This window comes from Pituophis catenifer, unplaced genomic scaffold, assembly GCF_029215685.1.
Source record: "Pituophis catenifer annectens isolate HBS135680 unplaced genomic scaffold, rPitCat1.0.hap2 SCAF_1, whole genome shotgun sequence".
NCBI classification, from domain to species: Eukaryota; Metazoa; Chordata; class Lepidosauria; order Squamata; family Colubridae; genus Pituophis; species Pituophis catenifer.
Window position 1 is genome coordinate 159,741,917 of NW_027256881.1, and position 19,308 is coordinate 159,761,224.

Consider the following 19,308-nt stretch of genomic DNA (forward strand, 5'->3'; position numbering starts at 1 on the left):
CTCTCTCTGGATTTTCATTTCTTGGGGTCCCGAAAGAATATCCTGATTGGTTGTCAGACTCCCGGGGGTGGGGGTCTTAGCTAGCCTTGCTGTCTGATAGTCACATGTGCTTCCCAGGTCACATGCTTCCCAGGTCACGTGTGGTGAGTTTCGGTTGCTAGATGGGGCCCATTGTGTTAGTTTCTGTTGCTATAGTGTTGCAAATGTCCTTTGACAAAGGATTGACTTTCTGCCTCTGGCCCATTAACAAAGGATGGGGGGCAGGAAGGTGGGAGCTGCTTTGTCTCTCCATTTCTCCAATGCTTCTCCATTTCTCATCCAGGGAAATATAATATTCTGCCTTTTTAATATTTCCCAAAATATTTCATTCTTCTAGGAAAGGGGTGGGTGCTAACCTCCTACAACCTCCTGTTTAAATTTGTGAACCGGCCAAATACTCTGTTCAAAGAAAATACCTTGTATGTTTGTATGTGTGTTTCTAATTATTGCTATTTATTGCTATTTGTTCTCTTTTATTCTTTAAAGTTTAACAATTCATTCTTTATCTTAATATCTTTATATTTGTTTGGGGTTGGCTTTCTTCCCTTTCATCTTTTTTATTGTACAGCAATCTTTCTCCTCAAACCTACCACCTCTCTCTTTTCTTTCCTTCTTACTTTCTCTTCCCCCCCTCTTCTTCTCCTCCCTACTTCCTCTTCCTTTCTCCTTCTCTTACCCTCATTCCTACTCTAATTTCCGTTCCCTTCCTTCATCCCTCTCTATTGCTGTATCCTTTTATGCATATGGACTACTCAGAGGGCTGAAAAAGTTATTTTTGACTGGTCCTCGCACTTTTGACCAGTCCTCGAATTTACGACTGTCCTCACATTTTACGTTTTTTGCCCTATCTTATCACCATGTTGAAGAGAAGCAGTTGTGAAATGAGTGATATGGTGGTTAAGAATGCTGCACAGGCATAAATGTGAGGATGGTCATAAGTGTGAGGACCAGTCAAAAGTCAGAGTGCCTGTCAGAAATGACTTTTTTCAGCCCTCTGAGTAGTCCCTATACACATAGCCATGGCCACCCGGTCACATGACCAGCTAGCCACGCCCACCCAGTCACACGACCTCCAAACCACACCCACAAAATAAGCCACGCCCACAGAACCGGTAGTAAAAAAATTTAGAACGCACCCATGGTTGGGGGTCACCACAACATGAGGAACTGTATTAAAGGGTCGTGGCATTAGGAAGGTTGAGAACCACTGCTTTAGAGGATCGACTGTTTCCTTGACTTTTTTCTTGTTATTTATATGTTGAAAGAAACTTTTTAAAAATTATCTTTGACTTTTGTTGCAAGTGCTTATTCATTCTGAGCAATGGTGGGATTCAATTTTTTTAACAACCAGTTCTGTGGGCGTGGCTTAGTTGAGGGTGTGGCTAGCTGGTCATGTGACCGGGTGGGTGTGGCTAGCTGGTCATGTGACCGGGTGGGCATGGCTATGTGCATAGGGACTACTCAGAGGGCTGAAAAAAGTCATTTCTGACTGGTCCTCACACTTTTGACCTGTCCTCGCACTTATGACCATCCTCACATTTATGCCCATTGCGGCATTCTTAACAATGTCACTCATTTCACAACTGCTTCTCTTCATTATGGTGACAAGATAGGGCAAAAACATAAAATATGAGGACAGTCGTAAGTTTGAGGACTGGTCAAAAGTGCGAGGACCAGTCAAAAATAACTTTTTCAGCCCTCTGAGTAGTCCATGTGCACAAAAGGACTACCCAGCAGGCTGAAAAAAGTGATTTCTGACAGGTCCTCATACTTTTGACCGGTCTTCGCACTTATGACTGGTCATCATTTATGCCCATTGTAGCATTCTTAACCACCGTGTCACTCATTTCACAACTGCTTCTCTTCACCATGGTGACAAGATAGGGCAAAAACGTAAAATGTGAGGACAATCGTAAGTTCGAGGACTGGTCAAAAGTGCGAGGACCAGTCAAAAATAACTTTTTCAGCCCTCTGAGTAGTCCATATGCATAAAAGGATACAGCAATAGAGAGGGATGAAGGAAGGGAAGGGAAATTAGAGTAGGAGTGAGGGTAAGAGAGGGAGGAAGAGAGGAGGAGAAGGAGAAAGGAAGAGGAAGTAGGGAGGAGAAGAAGAGGGGGGAAGAGAAAGTAAGAAGGAAAGAAAAGAGAGAGGTGGTAGGTTTGAGGAGAAAGATTGCTGTACAATAAAAAAGATGAAAGGGAAGAAAGCCAACCCCAAACAAATATAAAGATATTAAGATAAAGAATGAATTGTTAAACTTTAAAGAATAAAAAAGAACAAATATGAATAAATAACAATAGTTAGAAACACATGTAAGGTCCCAAAATACACTTGAGTCACCAGAATGCTAAACAGAGAGACTCAAGACGAGGCTTGCAAAAAAACAGATTTTATTTATGGCCAAAAACAAAATACTGGGTGGAACTATATCCAGAACATACAGATACAATGCATGCGAGGAGATAGCCACACCTTGGGGAAGGTATGGCGTCCTTTTATACCCTCAGAGACGTCAGCTAGTACCCAACTCTGACCTCCCAATCCAGGCCCGTGCATTCCTTGTTGCCCTGCAAGGGGGAATAGAAACTTCCCAATTAGTCATCTTGAGCATTTCTTTGTTTACTCAATTGGCCACTTAGGTCCCTGGCCCTGGAAAGTAGGAGTCTATCCAGATCAACATAAATTAAGACTGAGGTGTAAATTATGCCTTGGAGATACATACCATGCTCTTAGATGGCACAAGAAAAAAACAGGGAGAAGATTGATAGGGGTTCAGGTCAAATGGCAGGGACATATGTTTGACAAATACCAGATACATTACAGGCCTAATAACAGAATGTTTGTTACAGGAGATACAAATATAAAGGCATAATATATGTGATACAAATACAAAGGCATATGTGTATTACAGGAACCTAATGGTTACAGAATCTAGTATACCAGTATATCATATTCTAGTATTATTTATTATATCCTTATTATTGTTTCCCTTCACACACATACAAACATACAATGTATTTTCTTTGAACAGAGTATTTGGCCGGTTCACAAATTTAAACAGTGTTTAGTCATTTCAATTAAATTTACAATTTCTATATTTCCTTTTTGCCATATTTATTCCTCATCTATTTTTTTAAAAAACCAATATTACCCTTCATCCTCATCTCTAATCTTAATCAAATTCAATTTTTCCCTTCTATTCTATATTATACCCCTTCCCATTGTCATCTATTTTTATATCCATCCTCACATTGGTTAATTATGTAATTATGTAATACAGTTGTTTAATACAAATTCAACATTTTAATATAGATCAATTAGTTATATAACTATCTTTTTTGTATATTAAGCAATATGAACATGAATATTCCAATTATTTCCATGCAATCCAATTTCTTACAAATCAATTAATTATATTTACCAATAATAATAAACCAAATAATTTCCCCCATATATTCCTCCAAACCACAACTTAACCATTTCTGCTTTCAACACAATATACAATTAATAGTATCTCAATTATTACAATTCCCTAGTTAAATAGAGCTTTTTTTCTTTTGTGTTTTAAAATCTTGAACTCTCCTCTTTTGACCTAAATTTCCCATTGTTTGCACCTACCTTTTTTGGTGAGGAGAAAGAAAAAGAAAAAGAAATCTCTCTCCCTGCCTTATTTTGTCAGGTTGCAGCAGAACCTGCTTTACTTTCAGTTTCCTTTTAGCTAGGGGAAAAAAATCTGCTCCAGCATTCTTTGCAGCAAGCAAAGAGCTTGCAAAACAAGAGCTTGCAAACGAGCCTGCAAAACAGCTGAGAGCGAATTATCTGAGAGTTGGAGGCCGATCTAATCATGCTAATTAACCTATGCTGAAGCTAAAAGAGGCTGTTTTTTTCTTGCTGTTTGCTTGCAAGGAGGTAAGTGCTGCGAGGCAGAGGTCAAAGGGGGGGCACCCTCCTTGCCACTTAGCCCCCGTTGCCCCCCTTTGCCTCTAGCGTCCCTCTGCTGCCCCCCTTGCCGCTTACCCCCCCAAGGCATCCCACCGCCCCCCAGAGGGCGGTACCGCCCACTTTGGCAACCACTGGCTTAACTACTTTTTTTTTTATTGAAAAGTTTTACAAAAAAACAAGAATTTTCTTCCCCCCCATGTTCCCCCCCACCCTTTCCCTCCCCTCATCCCACCATCCCCCCCAGACTTCCCAGAGCAAAATACAAGGTATTTCATTTAACAATCATAAACTAGATTAACCTAGTTATCATCAGACTACTAACTCCCCCCCGAAACCTTAACTCCACTATAGATAACATAATACTTCTAATACTTAACGTTCATTCATAAGCTATTTGATATTTTCTTGTCTGATACTTATTTTGAATATAATCAATCCATCTTCTCCATTCCGATACGTATCTTTCTTGTGTATAGTCCTTCAAGTACGCTGAGATTTTCGCCATTTCTGCTAGGTTCTTTACTTTCAGTATCCACTCTTCAATAGTACGCAAAGAGTCCTTCTTCCAATATTGCGCTACCAACAGCCTAGCTGCTGATATTAAGTTCAAAATCAATTTAGTCTCTGATACTGTACAGTACATAGTTATACCCAATAGAAACAATTGAGGAGTAAATTTCAACCTTCTTTTCAGAATATTCTGCATCACCCACCAAATTTTTATCCAAAATGCCTTGATTTTCTTACAGGTCCACCATATATGATAATAGGTTGCATCATTACATTCACATCTCCAACATTTAGCTTGCAAATTCGAGTACATACATGATAATTTTTTTAGAATCTAAGTGCCATCTATAAAACATTTTATAAAAATTCTCTCTCAAATTTTGTGCTTGCGTAAATTTAACATTTCTGACCGAAATCTTTTCCCACGTTTCCATCATCACTGGTTCCTGAAAGTTTTGTGCCCATTTTATCATACAATCCTTAACCAATTCCGTTTCTGAATCTATTTCCAATAATGCATTATACAACCTTTTAATATGCATCTGACTTTGATCTCTAATCTGTTTCACCAGATTTTCCTCATTTTGCATAACACCAAATTTTTGATCTTCCCTCCATCTAGCTTGAAGCTGACCATACTGAAACCAAGTATAAATTATCCCTTCTTCTTTTAATTCATCTAAAGATTTCAGTTGCAACTTACCCCTTTCCAAAAAAGAAGCTCTTTATAAGTAATCACCTCTGTTTTTTGCTCTATACTTATATTTTCTATTGCATGTCTGGGATTTGCCCATATGGGTATCTTATAATTTAGCTTATATTGGTACTTTTTCCAAACCCTCAACAATGCATTTCTAAGTATATGACCCTTAAACACTATCCACTTTTTTTTCATATAACAAATAAGCATGCCATCCATATAACAAATCATAATCTTCTATGTTTAACATTCTTTCTTCAGTTAAGTTAAACCAATCACTAATTTGTGATAAAGCAGCTGCTTCATAATACAATCTTAAGTTAGGCATTTTAAAACCTCCTCTCTCACGTATATCCTGTATAATTTTCAGTTTCACTCTTGGTTTCTTCCCAGCCCAGATGAAAGTATTAACCCCTTTCTGCCATTCCATCAAATTTCCATCTTTCTTAAGCACTGGTATCATTTGAAACAAAAATAAAAACCTAGGTAGTACATTCATTTTTATTGCTGCTATCCTTCCCAGTAATGATAGTTGTAACTTTTTCCAATTTTCCATTTCTGTACTTTTTGCCAAAGAATTTCATAATTATTTTTAAACAATTTCGGGTTTGAGGCTGCAATATATACTCCTAGATACTTAACCTTTTTAACTATTTCAAACCCCGTTATTCTCCCTAAGTCTTCTCTTTGAGTTATGGACATATTTTTAGTTATCATCTTTGTCTTACGTAGATTTACTTTAAATCCAGATACTTTGCCATATTGAGCTACTATGTCCAACATATAGGGAGCCGCTTCTATAGGTTGAGATAAAGTAACAACCAGGTCATCCGCAAATGCTCTTAATCTATAATCCTGCAGAGAAAGAAAAAGCAATTTCTTTTATTTTATCAGAGTCACGTAACTTATTCAACAAAACTTCTAAAGTTAAAATAAACAACAATGGCGACAAGGGACAACCCTGCCTAGTACCTTTCTCAATTTTAAACACATCTGTTAAACCTCCATTAACTATTATTTGTGCTGTTTGTTCCTGATATATTGCTTTAATTGAATGTATAAAATACTCCCCAAAATGCATTTTTTCTATTATCTTAAACAGAAATTGCCAATTCAATCGATCAAATGCTTTCTCTGCATCCAAAAATATGAACGCTGCAGGGACCTGGTTGTTTTTTTCCAAATATTCCAATAAGTTTATAATTTGTCTAACATTATATTTCATTTGTCTCCCTTTTATAAAGCCTGATTGATCATTATGAATTGTTTGTTGCATAACTGGCATTAGTCTATTCGCTAATATCTTAGCAAAAATTTTATAAACCGTGTTCAAAAGTGAAATTGGCGTAAAATTTTCAGATTTAGTACAATTTTGATCTTCCTTCAGGATCAGTGAAACAAAAGCTGTTCGCCAAGAGGGTGGGACTCCTCCCCCTAATTGAATTTTACAAAATAGAACTCTAAGTGGTTCTACCATTTCAAGCTGTAAATTCTTATAATAAACAGCTGTTAATCCATCTGTTCCCGGAGCTTTCCCTATTTTTAATTGCTTAATTGCATCAGTAATCTCATCAGAAGTTATTGGTTGATTCAATCCTTCCCTCTGTTCCAACGTTAATTCAGGAATATTCCCTTCCTTTAAGTATCTATCTATGTCTATACCTTGTATTGAGTCACTAGCATATAACTTTGTATAAAATTCTAAAAAAGCCTTTTTGATCATATTCTGTTGGTAAACTTGCTTACCTCTAAATTCTATTTTACCAATGACTCGTGATTTCTGTTTTTTCCTCAACATGTAGGCCAACCACCTATCTGGTTTATTGGCATTACAAAATGTATTATGTTTAGCATATTGTAAGCTAGTTGCCACCTGATCAGCCATTAACATATTAAATTGCCCTCGTAATATATTTATTGTTTCTTTTACTTTCTTGTCTCCTGGATTAAATATAAGTAATTGTTCTTTCTTTTTTATTTCTTCCTCTATCTCTTTCCACTTCTTTTGTTGTTTTAGTCTATATTTATTATTCATATGTATTAACATACCCCTCATATAAGCCTTACTAGCATCGTAGACCATTTCCATAGAAGTACCCTTATTCATATTAATAACAAAAAATTCTTTCATTTGTTTTTTAAGCTCTTTCACATTTTCTTCATATCTAAATAAATTTTCATTTAACCTCCAAGACCTCCTTTCTCCCCTCTCCTGTTCAAATTCTACCCAAACCGGACTGTGATCAGTTAAAGTTCTTGGACATATCTTCGTCTTCTTCACCCTGGAAATAAAATCATTTGTGGTTAGTATAAAATCAATCCTGGAGAAGGATTGATGTCTATCAGAAAAAAAAGTAAAGTCTCTTTCCTCCACATTACGTTCTCTCCAAATATCTCTCAGTTCTATATCTTCCATCATATCAAAAAAAGATTTAGGTAATTTTGCACATGTTGAGATCTTTGATAAACTTTTTTTATCTTTCTGTGTGTCTATTACTCCATTCCAGTCACCCATTAATATAAAAGATTTATAGTCCCATTGTATTATTTTAGTATGTAAAAATTTATAAAACTTGTCTTGTTGCTGATTAGGGGCATATATTCCAATAAAAAGCATTTTTCCAGTCTGTGTTGATAATTCAATTGCAATATATCTTCCTTGATCATCTGCCTCAATTAAATTAGCTGATAGTCCTTTCCTTACATATATGACTAGCCCATTTTTCTTCTCTGGCGCTGATGCCACAAAATGTGTACCTAATCTTGAATTTATCAAATATTTTTGGTCTAATAATCTAATATGTGTTTCTTGCAAGCAAATAACATCATTGTTAAATTGTTTCAAGTAGTGAAATACTTCCTTTCTTTTTTGTGGTGAATTTAGGCCATTGACATTCCAAGGTAGGAATTTAGTTGCCATCTTTAGCCTTTCGAAGCCGTATGAGCATCAGCTGAAGCTCCTCCTCCACCTTACTCTTCGGTCTAGCCCCCCCCCCCACTGCTTCTGTTTTTTGAACTTCTTGAGATAAATCTTGAGATTGTTGCCTTTTTGATTGTTGTTCTTGAAGTTTATAAGTTGATCGGATCAGTCGTTGTACTTTCAGCTCTCCCTTCTTAGGTGGTTCCAAAGTTGGGGGTAAACCCCCAAGATCCAAATCTTCTTCCATGATAATTCCTCCAGCTGCAACTTCAGCATAAGTTTGTATCTGTTTTCCATTTTTTTCTTGTTGTAACATCTCCATTTTCTTCCTCCCCCCCCCCCGGTGAGGGTGGGTATCCAGCCTTTAAAACATTTACACAAAAGTCTTTTGCCTTCCAGACTGTGTTTAACTGGTATCTTTCTCCATTATAAGTCACTATTAGACCAATTGGAACGTCCCATCTGTATGCCACTTGTTGATTTCTCAGTTCATTTACCAAAAAGCCAAAGTCTTTTCTACTTCTCAGCATCTCTGGAGAAATCTCTTTCAAAACCACCACCTCTTGCCCAGCCACCTGAACTTTATTCTTGTAGGAAGCTTGTAAAATATCATTTCTGATCCTCCTGGTTGTAAAATAAATCACCACATCTCTTGGCAGCTGTCTTTGTTTTGCCAGCCAGGGATTAACCCTGTAAATTTTATCAATTTGGCTTGCCACATCTTCTGGTCTTTCTTTAATTATCTCTGCAATAGCAGCAGCACAAATATCTTTTAAATTTTCTTTGCTATTTTCTTTCAGGCCTCTCAATCTCAAAGCAAACTCCATGGACCTGTATTGTAACATTACCAATTCATCATCCACTTTCTCTGTTCTGGTCATAACATCTCCCATTTTGCTTTCCAAATTTAAATTGGCTTCATTAATTTCTTCAACTTTCCCATCAAGCTGGATAACAAGGTTTGACAATCCTGATACAGCATAAACAATATCATCTCTTATTTCATCGTGTTTCTCTGAAACCACTTCCTTAATTGATCTTATATCCTCCTCAACTTTCTTTAATTTCCCTTCCACAAGTAATGTTAAGTTATTCATTGCTGTGGCTTGATTATTCATAGCTTCTTTCATTGCTGTTGCTTGATTATTCATGGCTTCTTTCATAAATTCTTTAAAATCATTAAGTGCTGCCTCCTGACTCTGACTCTGACTCTGTAAATCAGCTGGAAGTTGTGCTTTCTGTGTCACCACTGACACAACTGGAGAACCTCCCCCTCCTTTAGCAACTCCTGGTTTCACTTGTTTAGAAGCCATTTTTTCCCCCTTCTAAAGAGATCTTTTTTTTCCCCAAAGCCACAAAGTCCCTTAAACAACTTTAAAATGTTTGTAATTTATAGTCTCTAATTTATCAGGCAGGATAGTTTTTTTTTTCTCCACAAGCTCTCACTTCCCAGCAGTTAATAAGCAACTAATCCACTCTCCCAGCACAAAGTTCTCAATAAGCACTTTCATTTCTGGCTTTCACTTTCAAAACCATAACAAAGACGCCATCTTCAGCCTCCGGCTCAATGAAATTCAGTTTGAAACAAAGTAACTTCGGAGTTAAGCTCTGTACTTTTAAAGCTTGTTCTCCTGTTTCCGCTCTGCCTGTGCTTGTAATCAGTCAAACTCACTTTTGAGAGCAGGATTGGATCGCGGCTTCGCGCTCTGCTTTCGCAGAGTCGTCCTGGCTTCGGAGCTTCTTGGCGGGCTGGCTGGGGAGCTCTTACCCTCCAAGCCTCTGGAAATATTCCAGAGGGCTTTCGGGGAGCTCTACTCTCGCCCACCGGCTCTCCTTTCCTTCTTTTCCCGAAGGGGAGGTTTTTCAGCCACCAGACAGCCAGTTTGCGCTGTCAAAGTGGCTTTTATGAAGACACAGGGCTGGCAGTCTAAAAAGACCATCCACGAAGCCTGTGGTGCCGACCGGAAGCCCACTGGCTTAACTACTTAACAACCGGTTCTACCAAAGTAGAATCCCACCACTGGGTCTACCCATTTATATTTGCAGGCACCGATCTACTCATTTGTTTTCTTTTAACACTGATCAGCTGTAGAGCGGCCCTTTGAAGCCCCGCGGCAGCTGCAAGGCCAATAAAATTATATAAAAACACCGAACCGTTTGTTAAATTGCTGGCTCGCCCATCCCTCACCCAGTGGTGCAGAGGGGCGGGGCAAGGGGCGGGGCGAGCCAGCAATTTAACAAATGGTTCGGCCGAACCACCTAGAACCGGCAGAATCCCATCAGTGATTCTGAGCCTTTGCTTTTCTGACTTCATCTTTGCAGATTTGGGCTATCTGCTGATATTCTGCCTTCTTTATGTGCCCCTCTTTCCATTTTTTGTATTTGTCCTTTTTGTCTTTCAGTTTATCAAAGGGATCTTTGTGCAACCATGTTGGTTTCTTCTTGAATTTCTTTTTATTTTTCAGTGGTATTGTGTTGGACTGGATTTTTATGATCATATTTCTCAGAGTTTCCCATGCTCCTTGAGTTGATTTTCCCTTTAGAATTTTTATCCATGGAATTTTTCTTAGATTCTCTTTGAGTTTGTTAAAATCAGCTCTTTTAAAGTTTAAGACACTGGTTAGATTATATTCGATTCCTAGTGTTTGCATTATATTGAGTTCCAATATGATGTGATCATCCTCACTCAAGGTTCCGGCAACTTCAACTCCCTCTATAACGTCTTATCTATCAGCAAGAATTAGGTCTAGTACAGCTTTTCCTCTAGCTCACTCCTCTACCTTTTGGATGACAAAGTTGTCAGCTAAGTTGGTTAGGAATCTGTTCAATCTCCCACTTGCTGCAGAGTTTGTCTCCCATTTGATATCAGAGTAGTTAAAGTCTCCCATTACTGAGTGATGGTTTTGAAGCACAACCTAATTGCTTAGTGATGGCAATCCCTTCATTTCCAACTGCCATTGTAAACTAAATTGAAGTGGTTGTTAGGTGATGATTTCCTCACAACTTCCTTTGGCTTCCAACAACCAAAGCCAGGGGAGAAGCCACAGGAAGTTGCCCATCCCAGGAGGCTTCCAAGCAGCCAGAAGCTCCTGCTGGGTGTGGGATGACATGCAGGGGTATGTAAGTGGCTGGAGCAGCTTAGTGCAAGCACAGAATGACTTGGAATGATTGCTACCAGATGGGGAGAGACTGAGGGTGGGCAAGAGATTGTGAGGAAGGCATAGCATGGTTTGGGGAAAATGCTCAGGAACACATGGGGAGGGTGCAAGGGAGGGGGAGTCAAGGCTTGGGAAGGAGTGTGGTGTTGTGCTGAGGGGCAAGTGGAGAGATTTACCCAGAAAATCCATGCTGGCTTCCCATTATCTTTATGGAGGAAACAGCAAGGAAAATTGCAAAAGGCAAGCACATAATCACAGCCACTGAACTATAGTAAGTGCTAAATCATGGCTGCCAAGTACCCAAAGCAGGATCATGTAATTGTGGGACTGCTCAGATGGTTGGAACTAAAAGAATTGGTTACAACCACCATTTGTTTACTATCATTTTAACTTGAAATGCTCCAGGAATGAATGATCATAAGTTAAAGACTATTTGTAAGTGGTACATACGTGACATATTCAGGATGCCTATATTTTGCTTTAGTTTGTTTAATAAGGCTTTATATAAGCAGAAATCTCAAATCTAGATTTAATTATGCTCATAATCACTGAAACTATATTGATAGCCCATTATAAATAATATTTCTAAGATTTAGTACAGATAAGCACAACATTGTACTCCAGTTCTTGTGAACTACAACTGTCACAATCTCCTAACACTGGAAATTTGGAGGCCACTGTAACATCTCTTCATGTATATAGATTATAGAAATACATTGAATTTTGTTGATACCTTTTCTTTATACTCTTCAGGAGAATAAGAAGTCAACATATAATTATTTCCATAATGATAACCTTAAAGCTCTTGTAGATAACCTATTTGGTGCTGGCATGGATACAACCTCAAACACTTTGTACTGGGCCTTACTCCTAACGATGAAGTATCCAGAAGTTCAGAGTAAGCAGTTTTCATTTGACTGAATTTCAATAAAAATATATAATTATCTAACAAATAACAAGGGGTGGGAGAATCAGAAGAAAGAATAAGTTGCCTTTCCTATTTATATTTGAAGAAATTAATGTGATGTGAGAGTGAATATAAGATGTCACCATAAGAAGGACTCACACGTGTACCTTCAGATATTTCTGAGAGTTGCACCAGCCACAGAATGTGGATTATGCACCTATCACCTCCCATTACTGTTGAATATGAGCTAAGACCAAAGACAGATTTTATAATTACCTGCCAAATAACAAGGTGTGGGAGAATAAGCAAGAATGAGTTGCCCTATCCATTTATATTAATGTGATGTGAGAGTGAATATAAGATGTCATCATAAGAAGGACTCACACATGTACCTTCAGAGATTTTGGAAAGGTGCACCAGCCACAGAATGTGGATTATGCACCTATCACCTCCCATTACTGTTGAATATGAGCTAAGACTGAAGACAGATTTTTGCTAAGAATGATATATTCCACTCATAAAGCTACCTTAATTAATTTGTTCTACTTCACTAAGCATTTCATAAAATAAGACATATAGTGAATAAAAGAAGAAAAAATTATAAGCATAGATCACAAATGGTTATCTTTGGATCTCTACTATGAATTGGAATTTCTCTACTCTACTTGGAATTTTGGCATAAATTCCCATTTAAAGCAAAATTGAAATTATGGAATCATCTTTATGTGATCCTATTTTCCCAGACAAAGTCCAAGAAGAAATTGCAAAAGAGATTGGGGTTCGTCAGCCAAGGACAGAAGACCGATTCAAAATGCCTTATACCAATGCAGTAATTCATGAAATTCAAAGGTTTGCTGATATTGTTCCAACCAATTTGCCCCATGCAACCACCAAGGACATAACTTTCAAAGGCTTCTTCATTCCCAAGGTGATTGCTGTGAAATAATCCCATTGTTAATGTTCCAATCTTACTTTGTACAGTATAAACAATTTATGACCATAATTGAGCCGACAATTTTAATCATAAGTCATGATGGACATAAAGTGCATCACCATGTGACCACGCCCAATTTTATGACCTTTTGTCTGGCACTCATTAAGCAAACATTGGGGTCCTAAAGTGAATGTTGTGGTCATTAAGTGGACCCAGTATTCACCGTAGCACATTTTTGGCGAGAAACTGAAAGTAAATGCCTGTTTCTAGCAAAAACATAAATTGTAGCCATATGATTATGGGAGGCTTCAAACAACCATAAATGTGATCTGGTTGCCAAGTACCCAAAATATGGCTACATGACCATGCTGGGTGGGAAGCCCAGGACATTGGAACTTCTAATCTGGGTTGTTTTTCAGGGTCTGTTGTAAGTGTAACCAGTTGCTAAGTGACTGGTTGTAAATCGAGGATTCACTGTAAGTAAAATGCAGTTTTAAATCCTGTTGAACACTGAATGGACCTGATAATCTATTTGCTTCTTTATGTTCCTGATGACTTTCAACAGTAATTTATGTACCTTATGTAATTTATGTTCATCATTAGTACACAGGTCTCTTTGAAAATCCATTTTTTTTCATATTCAAAAACAAAGTTCTTTCTGTCTCCTATAAATCTGTCAATTGACTATAGACTAGTGATAAATGTGACCACCCTTTTCTAATTCTTCTCTTGTTTCTCACTTAAACTCTTTCAGTTAAAGTTAATAAATCAATGTCAACAAATTATGTGTAACTGCCACTTCTCTTCTTTAAAAAATGTTTATGTAATAAATCCTTCCATTCCGCACCATTCAGTCAGAACTGAAGAAGTATCTTGGATAAGAAACAAAATGTCTTCTAGCAAAACATTGTCATTTCAAAGGGCCAATAAAATAGATTAGGTGGACCTTTTCTGATCACAATCCAGTTAATTTAACAGTTAAAACAAAACTATTTTTTTAAAATGGAGACTAATTGATGCAATACTTCAAAAAGAATGGATTGGGGAGTATTGTAAAAGTTTTTTTTTATAATCATTTGGATAAAGGTATGGGGGTAAAGACTATGGCATCAGCAAAGCTACAGCTGCGGGTATTTTATTCACTATAATTCACAAGAAAAAATGCACAGTAGATTAGAAGAATTTTTTTAAAAGATGAATTACAGAAAGCCCCAACAGACTCCACTATTTTATATCAAATTCAGTTTTTATAATAATCATCTATGTTAACTGTGAGAGAAATAGTAACTAAATTAAAATATATGTAGCAGAAAAGTTTTGAATTTGCTAAGAAATCAGGGAAATTGCTGTCTTATAAATTGAGAAAGGAGTGTTATGACTGTACAGGTGTGGCATATACAGGTGTGGCTCTGTAAAATAAAAGACAGAATCTAGGTTTTTGTGTGATGATATATTTATTCAGCTGAACAAAGACAGGTCCCTCTGAAGGGGAAGGAACCCAAGAGCATAGTGCAAGGCAGATATTTATACATTTTCTTTACTTTACTTTCATTTCATTACATAATATGCAGCTGGCATCCTATAGATAAGATATGGAAAAGAATGGTATAGTACATTTAATGAAGAAACTGAAGCATTTGGGCATATTCAATGGTCTTAAAATTAATCAAAAGAACAAAAAAATGTTGACTAAAATATGAGACAAAAGGATGAAAAAATAGAGAAGAAAGTTAAATATCTAGGGATCACACTGACCAATATGATTTGTATGTTGTTTTACAAAAACTATTCTAAAACATAGAATGATGTTTAAAAGGACTTAGCGAGGTGGGACATATTATTGTTGTTATTGGGTAAAACTTTGGTTATTAAGATGAATGTTTTAAAAAAGATGTTACTTTTATTTCAAACTATATTGATGTTGTCAATTAATTTACTTTTTAAACAATGGCATAAAGCTTCATTATAATATTTTCTACAACAATGTGTTAAATGGAAAATACTCTTCTTTATGTAATTTCAATGTTTAGGGTATGTACATCATTCCATTGCTGACCTCTGTGCTCCATGATGAATCCCAGTGGGAGAAACCTCATGAATTCTACCCTGAACATTTTCTTGACTCTGAAGGAAAATTTGTGAAGAGGGATGCATTCATGCCTTTCTCTGCAGGTAACATCACTCTGTATATGTGAAAAGCTATCCTGGAAAAAGTTTCAGTGCAACAGGATAGTTAGAAAGATTCATTATTTCCTTTAAGATTATAATTATTCCTTTGAGGCAATGTGACTATGGAAAGCCATGTAAAATAGTTTAAGAAGCCAAAAAAAACTCACCTTTTTTGCCATCTATGCTTTCTTCCAGGTCAGAGAGTATGTGCTGGTAAGAACCTTGCCAAAATGGAGCTCTTCCTTTTCTTTACCAACCTCCTCCAGAGATTTACCTTCCAACCATCTTCAGGAACATCTAAAGATGATCTGGACCTGACTCCTGCTCTTGGACTTACCACCCCTCCCATGTCTTACAAGACCTGTGCTGTCTTATCTTGATCTGACAGGGAAAAAACTCATAATAAGCTGTTTTTCCAACTTTTAAATGGCTTTACTTTGACAGAGAGGTAAAATCTGATAACCTGATTCCATATTATGTTATATTCACTATATTTATTTCTATCCTGCCTTTTATTACTTTTACAAGTAACTAAAGGCAGTGCATATATCCAACACACCATTTTACACTTTTTTCCCCCAAACGTCTTTGGGCTTTGAAGAGAGACTGGCCCAAAGTAACCCCAGCAGGTTTTCATGGATAAGGCGGGACTAGAACTCACAGTTTCCTGGTGATTAGCCCAAAGTCACTCAGCTAGATTTCATTGCTAAAATGGGGCTTGAACTCACAAGCTCCTTCTTTTTAGCCTGGTATTTTAACCAGTGGACCAAACTGGCTGTCTATTGTTTAGGTCTCTATTGTTGTCAAAAAGCTGAATAGCAATGATCTATAGGCATATAAAATATAGGTTCTGATGGGGAAAAATAGTAGGAAATCATGAAAAGCAAAGTGTTTTGTGCAGGGGTAGGTTCTACTTACCCTTACTATCAGTTCGCATTGCACCCACTTGCCCTCTTCTGTGCATGCGCAGAAGCTTCTGCGCATGCGCAGATCACCTATGATGGCATCTGGGTCAGTGGGCAGATCCTCCCGCTGGTTTTACTACTGTTCTTGCAAACTGGTTCAAACTAGGGGAAACCACTGGTTTTGTATCATTGTTACTCAATTTTTCTTTGGGGGCCATTTGTTTCCTTTGGCTTTTACTATTTTTTTTTCTCCTTTATGTTTCTGTTTAAAATTTTTTGTCTCTTTTGCTTAGTCCTAATTGTAAATGTATATATTTGCTTTGTAAACCTAGTTGTCAATTCTATTATGTCTCCAAAAACCAATAAAATAATATTATTAGTAGCAGCATCCGCAACAGTTGAGGAGATATTATTACCTATATCAGGAAATTTCATGGGACCTCCAGCCGCATATCAGGGGATCGTCAGGGGCAGGGGGGGTTCTTGCCAATACCAATGGCACAGAACCGAATGCAGCATGACCTAACACCTCTTTGCCCAACACATCTGGAGGAGATCCCACAAGGCAAGCATCTGTCAAGGTTCCGAGTAATGAACCCAACCAATTCAACAACTCAGACTTTTAGCTTTCTCAAAAAACTGCTTTATTGAGTACATCATTTCGTCACAGTTGAAAAACAAACCAGCTCTGGCTATTTCTCACATTTTCAATATAATTAAAGATTAGACAGCTCCGTCCCTCCTTGTCACAGGACATGTTGTCCAATTAGGTGTTCTGGCATCTCCTTGGTAACCTCTCCCAGTCTCTGGCCAGCACCTGATAGGATGACCTTGGCTCCCACGGAACATTCCAAAGCTCCTCCCCCCCCCCAAAGTGTATCAAGCTGAGAAACGGAGAAAATGGCTCCAACAGGCCCAATCCGTTTCAAAGTTGACAGTGTCATTAAATGGGGTCAATGTCATCCATTCTGAACAAGACACCCCCCCCCCAGAGCTGATGCAGGACTTATATGAGACAAACCCCCCTTTAGAGGAGGCTATAATTGCTGATGATGATCTCTCAGCCCAACATAACAACCTTATACCTTCCTCTTGTCAAAACCATACCTCCTGAAGGGCCTCAAACCACTCTCCTCTTTCACTTCTGGAATATCGGCAGCGGGTCAATCCCATTAAAAGACTTTTTTTTTTTTTTTTTTTACTATATATCATGTTTTGATGTCCTCTTTCAACAGGAAACATGGATTTCTTCAGATGTAGAGCTAGATGGTTACTGGGTTAACTCTATCTCCACTGTCCTGAACAAAGCAGGTGGGAGATCTAAAGGTGATATTATGAGGCCGTTGGCACGGCCTTGCAATTCAAATGTGCCTCATTGCCTTCTTTACAGCTGTGGTTGTTGCTACCTTGCTGTCATCCAAACAGGAGGAGATTTTGCTTTTTAACATTTATTTTCCCCCTCTTAATAAGAACATAATGAAGAACTATATTTGGGAGCACATAAATTTTTTTAGCCTTAGTTGTTTAGACAAACATCCACAGCTTCAATAATAGGTAGGTATTTAAATGCTAGGATGGGACCAAATGATCCTATATTATTTCACCAATTTAAGATCCATTATGAGGAGAGTGTATTAGAGGAACCCTTGTATTTTAGAGAATTTAAAGGCCTAATAGCTAACTCACATGTCTATATGCAAGACAGGTGACTGCACAGCTGAACCCATGTATCCATGAGTGCAGACCACCCAGCAAAAAACACCTATCAGGGGGAGAGGGACCTGGAAGAAAACCTTATAGTTGATTATTGGACAGTATCGTGTGAACTTTTGAATTTTTTATGAGAGAGAGAGGTAGATTCACAACTGGAAAGTGGCCACTATTCAGTAATCCCTCTCCCCCACTCCCCACCCCCACTCCCCAACCCACACACCGAGGGAATAACTGTAGAGGAAATTCGGCCACATTCTCTCTGTCTCTGGAAAGATATAAAAATAAACCTTGCGTTGCAAAAGGAGTGACTGTCAGGCTGTTATATCACAGCACTACCAGGTTGCCGCCTTAGATCACTGCACGCACTTCAGAGAAGCATCATCCCAAGCAGCAGCACACTCACACAGGCACACATACGCATCCTGCCACTCAGTCCAAAGTGGCCAGAAAATATAGTCCCTGGGCACCCCCGAAGATGCTTGGCAGACAAAGTATGGGACAACCCTCCCCCTCCCCCCCCACCCCGCATCACCAAGGCAGTGTCCGCTGAATCCTTGCAAAACTGGGCAAAGGCGGAGAGAGGGGAGCAGATGGAGCTGAATCCTGCTGAATATTCTCTCTCTCCCTCCCTCCCTCCCTCACCCCCCCCTCTCTCTCACTGCCTGACTGCAGCAGGAAAAGGCAGGCAGCTACTTCCAGCCTTGCTTGGTGCTGGACGCCTGACCTGTTGTCTGCCCTGAGACACCGGCCCACCTTGCCCTGCGCCATGGCCAATGCTGCTGCGCAAGGCGCTGTGAGAGCAGACCATGGAGGTGGCAACAGCAGCACTGTCAGGAGTGCTTCCTGGGGGAGCTCTTCCTTCCTAGGGGAAGGATACTGCAAAATCTCCATTCTCACCCCACTCTGGAGCCAGCCAGAGGTGGTATTTGCCAGTTCTCTGAACTACTCAAAAATTCCGCTACCAGTTCTCCGAACTGCTCAAAATTTTTGCTACCGGTTCTCCAGAACCTGTCAGTACTTGCTGGATTTCACCCCTGCCTTTGACTCAATATCCAGAAGTGAGCTCTGGGATAAATTAAAAAGTACCACTATTGATAAATGCTTCCTCTATTGCATACAAAAATTATATCCCAACACCACCTTAAAACTGGGGTATAACTTTATCTGGCTCAATAAATGTACAAAAAGGAGTATGCCATTGGATGTATCTTGGCCCCTTCCCTTTTTAATCTTTATATTAATTCTTTGACCTTTGGCACAACCCAGACTTACATCTTTCCAACTTAGCACAATGAGAAATCCGAATACCTCTTTACACCGACAATGCCATTATTATTTCTCAAACCCCAATTGGACTAAAGAGAGCTATGGCAGCAATATTAAAGTACTATAGACAAAATAATCTGGT

At 38.4% G+C, this 19,308-nt stretch overlaps 1 pseudogene; it reads left to right on the forward strand.

Moving 5' to 3' along the window:
- LOC139326848 (cytochrome P450 2K6-like) overlaps positions 1-15,662 on the forward strand; it is a 49,775-nt pseudogene extending 34,113 nt beyond the window's left edge.
- Positions 15,663-19,308: the final 3,646 nt, after the last annotated feature.